General features: G+C 38.1%; 1 protein-coding gene across 4 annotated transcripts in view; it reads left to right on the forward strand.

Moving 5' to 3' along the window:
- Window positions 1–7067, forward strand: part of fbxw7 (F-box and WD repeat domain containing 7) — a 110374-nt gene that overhangs the window by 10445 nt on the left and 92862 nt on the right. For 2 of the 4 annotated variants that reach the window (XM_032528357.1, XM_032528367.1), the window contains exon 2: window positions 1492–1634. The exons of the other annotated variants lie outside the window; for them this stretch is intronic. The gene's annotated coding sequence lies outside the window, so the exon portion shown is untranslated. The remainder of the gene's footprint in view (window positions 1–1491; window positions 1635–7067) is intronic. 4 annotated transcript variants of the gene reach the window in all.

Raw genomic sequence — 7067 nt, forward strand, 5'->3', positions numbered from 1 at the left:
CAGTCAGCCGGGTCATTTGTCTAAATTAGTCCATGATTAGATGTCTTGATGGAAAACCAGCAAGTGTGGAGCAGGACAGCAAACCACTGACCTAATTATTCATTTTCAAATTCAGTTTAATCAACCTAAAGCAACACTAGAGAACTTTTCCCGCTTTGGTCCCCCTACAGGTTGGAAACAAAATTGTCCAATACATTACATTATGCCAGTTTGCCATATCAGGTAGTGGATCTTTAGTTTGAATGAACTGGACAGTGTAGTGTAATGGACAATTCCGCTTCCAACCTGTAGGGGGACCAAAGCAGGAAAAGGACTCTAGTGTTTTAAAAGCCAAGGTCACTTCACTCTGTCCTTTTCTTTTCTTGCCACACAGCTGGCACACTCTTCATAGTCTTCCCTTCATTCAGTTTTGAAATTATGATTTAAAGTGTGGTAGCACTGTTTAAATAATTTCTCCCATAAATGGACAAAAACAACCTAACTATTTGTGGCAATTAATTGTAAACACCAATTCACTTAGTCTGCTTATGGTTTTAGTTTTTCATGGTGCAGTTAGCCAACATAGAAACTGCCTAGAAATTGTGTCAGTTTTACATTATGTAGATCACAGTTCTCTGGCCCACATTCCCTTCTTCTGGATGAATTATTTACTGTTTATCAAAATTGTAGTAGGTTGAGCCATGCTTACTGTATCTTGGAAATGCACCTTGTGTGAATTGATCCCAAGTTGAGAGCTTTAAGTAGACATGAATGCACCAAAAATGCATCAATGTATTGTGGTCAGATTACTCCGGCTCTATATAAAGACAGTCTTGCTACTATACTGACTTTTAAGTTGATTTCTAGTCTTTATTCTGTAAACTGCATGTGAAAGTTTTCCGCCTGAAGACCAAAGTTCAATATTAGATTATTTTGGTGTGATAAAGAAGTAAAGGCACTCTAGGAATGTGTTGTATTGTCATGGTAGGATATCCTCCCTCAGACTTGACCTGTATGGGTTTCCATTGGGGACGCAGGCAGCTGGCGGCTCAGTTAAAGTGCCTTTAAGTCTATTACAGAGGATAATCCATGAGGGAGAGTTGCAGTGAACAGAAGGAGCAGGAAGAACAGTGTGTCAATTCACTTTCCTCACTTTTGCCATCTGATTGTGTCCCTTGCACATCCCCTCCTGATGCAGCCGAATCCTCCTCCAACACATGATCACCATATGCTTTCTCCATTACTCCCTACAAGGAGAGATGGCCTCTCTAAACAAGACCGAGAGAATAGAGAAAAACAATGTCATGACCTCAAAGTTTCAACTCTGTTCCAAAGAAATATGCCATAAACGGTCTCGGCGTTGCAATTTTTGACATAACGAGATGAAAGTTAACAGGCATGTTTTGTTTAGTCCTCTGCTGTTGCTGTGTATTTTTTATTTTATTTTTTTTACCCACAGTTTTCTCACCTCTAATAGCTTTTTTTGTTTTGTTTTTTTTACATCTTCTCTAGCCTCCCACCTTCAGTGCCTCTGGCTCAGTCAGTGGCTCAGCATCACTTCAAAAGGGAAGGTCTGCGGTGCTGCAGATAACACGCTGTACCCCCAAGCACCGGCAAGCTTTTCCAGAGCCCCTTCGCAGTCCCTCGACTGACAGGTTTGGCCCCTTCTCTGTCTTGTAGAAAACAGTTTCTACTGCTCTTGTGTCTTTGCTGCTCTTGCAAATGTGTTTTTCCTCTACTAGCTCTCTGGCTCTTGTCCTGTAGAGCCCCAGGCCTTAATGTACACTTGAATTGCATTGTCGCCTCGCGGCATTTGTGTGCAACATGGCAAGATGAAAGGAATAACTTCTTGGTATTTTATTAGCTGGATTATTATGGCCTATCGTATAAGTGGAGTCTGTGAAAATGACATCCATATGTGCATGTTTTGTTTAATTGGATGCCTAGATGTTTGAACTTTTTGCCATGTAGTTTTGACTACTTAAAATTTATTTTTTATTAATTATACAATATAGTCGTACATTCTTATCAAGATATATGGCTCTAAATGTCATGTTCCATGTTGTGACTACACTTTTGTTTACATTTGGGTCATAGATTGATTGAATTGACTGATCCAAAATTGGCTCCTCTTCTTAAATTGATACATAACCACTCTTAGAGATGTTGTAAAAGCCATTACCTTTTTGGAATTGCTTTTCTAAAATGGATCTTATTATAACCACAGTATCAATTAGACAACTAATTTTAAACAATAATGTATTTTACTAGAATCAGTGTTTGATTACATTTAGTCTCATCTTCTGCGTGCCTCCTGTGAATATATAACAAATATTCCTGTTACAGGGTGACCTTGTGGTTGGCAGGAGCAATTACATTTTCAGTTACTTTTCTCTTTGACTTTCTGAATCATTATAATTTAATTCATTAAAGGGCCAAGCTGTATGAACACTACATCAATACAATGAGTCTGACACTACTCTTTTACAATTTAAAAAATAAAAGTACACTTTTAAATTCCTTAAAAATGACAAATTATGTTTTAATAATTTTACTTATATGTTGTAAATGCGGTATTGGCAAATTCTTATCTACTTGAGGTAAAGAATGTAATGGACAACTGATGGCCGTTCTATGTTTGGACTACTAAAGTATTTACTAATGCTCAAAGTCATGGCATCTGTCTGCTTATCGGTGTTTCCATGGTAGCGGCACGTTGCTGCTCAGGTTCGTCATGATTTCCTCTGGGATGAAACACCTCTTAATCTGCTCTCTAAGAACATCTTTGTCCGTCTGTGGATTTCTGTGGCACTGACTGTCTCTAGGGAAGAAAGACTTTTTCACAAGCGTGTCTTCCATGTAATCAGTAGATAAATCTGAAAAAATGTACCATTAATAATATAAAAGTAGCACCTGATCTTATGTAAAGAGAAGAAGAATTGTGAAAGAGTATGTGAAGTTCAGTGAAACCTCTGATTATAAGCTCTACTAAACGGTTGGACTAGTTGTTGGCATAACAGGAAAAGGAAGAGATTATATCACACGCTGAACAAAAGATTACTCACCTTTTTAAAGACATTATGTACCTCTTTGTTATGTTTGACTGGGAGCAGACACATATTGGTGCATGTCCCTCACAGTGTCATGCAAATGTATCATTCATCCTTTAAATTATAGGATTTAGATAATATGAATAATATGGTTCATTAGGCCTGCTATTTATTAGGATTGGGTGACGTCCTCTAAATTGGCAGTTGACGATGTTTACAGTAAAACATTATGACGGCCCATATTTGAGCGCTACATATTTGATTTCTTGTATAAAAAAATTCTCAAAAATGAATTTAGTGAAATAGCAGACAAACAATGTATAGTTTCCAATTGTTGGCCACAACAGCAATCCATGGTTGTTGGGATTGTTGCGGCGTTTTGCACACCAACACACTTGACTTTGAATTTTTGATTGGGCGGGCCAGTTGTGAATGTGGGAGGGTCCGTCCATGTCTGACAGGGTGGGGGGCCGTGGCATCACGATGGTGGCTCTCCACTGTGATGTCGCTCAGCCATCACGATGAACATGATATCGTGCAACCCTATTTATCTCACTAAATGTGATATTTATGGTGTTCACTTGTCATTATGGCTCATTATTTGTAGCTGTTGAAAATCAGTTGACAATAAACTAGCTTTCATTGCAGTAGCATTTGCATTCAGTTTGGTGTGCCGTGAAATTCCCCAATTTACATTTGTAAATTTATACAGAGAGAGCTGACTTCTCAGACTTCACTAGGATCATTGCTTTCCTCTCCAATTAGTTGGAACATTGGGCTCCATCATATCTGCAGAATGAATGTTGATGTGATGCAAATTAAGCACAAGACAAAATATCAAATCAAATTTTGTGATAAAGATAAAAACACGGCCTACTGTATCTTAGGAATTTCAATATGCAATACACACACTTGTGTAATATGTTGATCTGGCATAACATGTTGAACAATGTTGTAAGTCTTTGCCGAAAAGAACAGTATTTAATAGAAAAGAATAACTTAATAAGTTAATAAATCTCAACTGTTCCTGCCTCTCACAAATGTAATGGAAACTTTTAAAGAATGAGAGCAATGTCTGCCAAATCTTGAAGGTATTTTTGTTGTTGCAGTAATGACATTAATCAACTCTGAATCAACAGGCCGACCCCAACATGTATGATCTTACTCTTTCATTAATTCTGCATCCTCTCGTTAGTGTCTGTTTTTTTGTTGTTGTAATGCCTGAACTGCATGACTGAAATGTGAGAAACGCTGCAGGGAAATCTTTTTTTTCTATAACTGCTGAGACTCACAGCTGCAAATTGTGTAATGATTATGATGGCCAGATCTCAGTGGCTTGGTCGAGAAAGCTCTTGGAATTGGAGGAAGACACTGTGGATAAGGTGGGGTCGGAGAGGAAATGAGGCTGCATTCCAGCAGTGATTTATGAAGTGTCTTTCATTCTCTCTGTACTGCTGGCTAGTTTGCAGCTGCTTCAGACAGTTCCCTGACTTTAGTAGAGCTGGACCCACCTCTGCATTTATATTGAAAGGAAGTCATTAGTTGCCATATGAGCAAAGTTGATGCTTTGCAAAGCTAAGCGATAGTTGCTTATTTGAAGATTCACCTGTGGCTCATGAGTTTTTGTTCTTTTAAAACCCCTTCCCATTTTGCTCTTCACTAATACATCATCCCCTCTTGCATACTGTATGTTCCCCTCTTGGCATCCTCACTTTGGTGGTTTTCTTTCACCGAGGAAATATCCTAAACCAAACTCTCATGTGGACCACAGAGCTTGGAACCAAAACTAATGTAGACAAAATACAGAATGAGTCACGGCTTTAGCATGGGTCCAAAGTGACTAGACAAGGCCTATTTTAATATATTTATGTTAATCTGTAAGAGACTCTCAGCACTGCTGTGTGAGAGCATGTCTACCAGACTGTGCTCAAAGTTCACACCTGCAGCAGGAATTAAAGACATTCTTGTAACAATTCTCAGGGTTTGTCCGACCCGTTTGTAATAACAGTTGATAGTCTGATATGCTAAATGTTTGGTATAGTAAGATTACAGTAAACTATTGCATCTAAAATTGGATAAGCCTCTCCAAAATACATTTAACATTTATGTTATGCATTTCACAAATATGCAATTAAGACATTTTGCTTTTCATTCCAAAGCCATCATAACATTTAAAAATAAAGGCCTGTACAAGTGTTGAAGTCTCAAACAGTAGGCTGTCTTTTTCATGTTAGTAATGTTTCAGTCAAATGTGTGTAAAATGAAGCTAAAGTTTTCAAACAAAATGGGCCGCTTGCTAACAAAGCCCTAATGGAGTGAGAGCGCTATTATGCCGGTGTAACTTAAGTATTTCACAGTATTTCGTTGCAGCTCCAAGTAAATTTTATGTAACTTTTGTTATTTACTTGCTAGGCTAATGCGTTAATTTCTCATGTTATAATAACAAACTTATGCATATTAGTTTTGTTATATAATTTAGAGGAAAATTGGGTGTAATATCACCAAAGCCTCCTTTTAAGTTAATTACACACAAATGCATGTACGAGTTGAGATACTTACAACAACTTACAACAATCCTGGATGAGAGCAATGTTTTTGTTCACTTCAGAAGTTGCATAAGCCAATGCTTTGTTCATATTTTAACCAGAGTTCCTCAATCTGAACCGAAGCCAGGAAACACGGCAGTTGCATTACTCCACGTGGACTCCTTTTATTTGGCACATCCAGACACCGCTGACCCAGACTGAAGTTGCAGGCAACGATAACCTCTGTGTGTGCCTCACTCTAAGGCCTCTGGGAAACATTCAAAACTTTTCCTAGAAAGCTTTGGGTTAAAGGGGTGGCTTATTTTGTATCTGAAAACGGGGTTCGGCTAAGCCGAGGCAGCAGAACTTTGTGTTCATATTAAGGAGAGGTTTTTAGAGACCAAAATCACTGGTGGAGTCCCCTACTGTAGATCACAAATAAGTGTATACGCAATACTTTACTTTTGAGCCAGAGGGACTCTAGATGAGTAATAGTTAGCCCATGCATCTCTCAAAGATGAACTGATTACATTTTGGTGTTTGCATTCAATGTGACCACAAGTCTGTGCCATTGCAGTATATGGTCATAACTCAAGAAGTCCTATGGTGATTATGGCAACATTTCACACAAATGTCTAATAGGATAAAAATAAAGAGAGGACATTTTAAATCCAAAAGGTCAACTTCACTGTGACATCATAATGTTCGGCCAAAATACTTTTTTGGCCATTATTCACTGCGATAACCTTTTTTGTGGTGATTGTATCTTCTGTGCTGCCTGGTTTAAGGTTTGTGTGAAGCATCAACAATTTAGAATTTGTAGCTTCTTCGGATCAACATTAAAGCATTGCCTGGTGGAAGCATACAACCGTAAGGCAGTAATTCTTTGACTTAAATTCTGCAAGTCATTGCAAATAAAAGCCGATTTTATAGGAATCCTGAATTGTGAGACTTTTTACTTTCTGTCGACCATCTTTCTGTCACACGGTTATCAAATGTCAAACAGCTGGATAGCATGTCTGGGCATCTGTTCATTTCCCAGAACTCAAGTCCATATCCAATTTTGTTTACGTCAACTTAGAAATCCTATTCTCTCTAGACAAGCCAGCTCCTTGTTGCTGCTGGGGAGTTTAGTGGGTCTAGTTTTGTTTAGTTTTGTTTTAAGGCTGCTGCTGCTCAAAACCAGTTGCTCAATTTCTCATAATAAACACCTTAATATGTGTTTTGACCTGTTGTTGTAGCAAGTTATAGTCTAAAGTACAGAAGTAAAATTTTCCCTATTGGATGATTTGTGCAGTGTTGATTTAAGGTGGATAATTTGAACAGATGATATGGATTGGCTAAGAAGGATCAGACAGGAGCGGTTCTAGTTCTACCGGTATAGACCAATTCATTCATGAAGCAGATCTTATCCAGAGGTGACAACTGTTTATAGCTCAAACGTTGAACTACTGAAATTAAATGACATCAAAAAACAATTTTGTTAAAAACTTATCATTATACCCTTTGTGTG

Source organism: Etheostoma spectabile, chromosome 2 (genome assembly GCF_008692095.1).
Source record: "Etheostoma spectabile isolate EspeVRDwgs_2016 chromosome 2, UIUC_Espe_1.0, whole genome shotgun sequence".
NCBI lineage: Eukaryota > Metazoa > Chordata > Actinopteri > Perciformes > Percidae > Etheostoma > Etheostoma spectabile.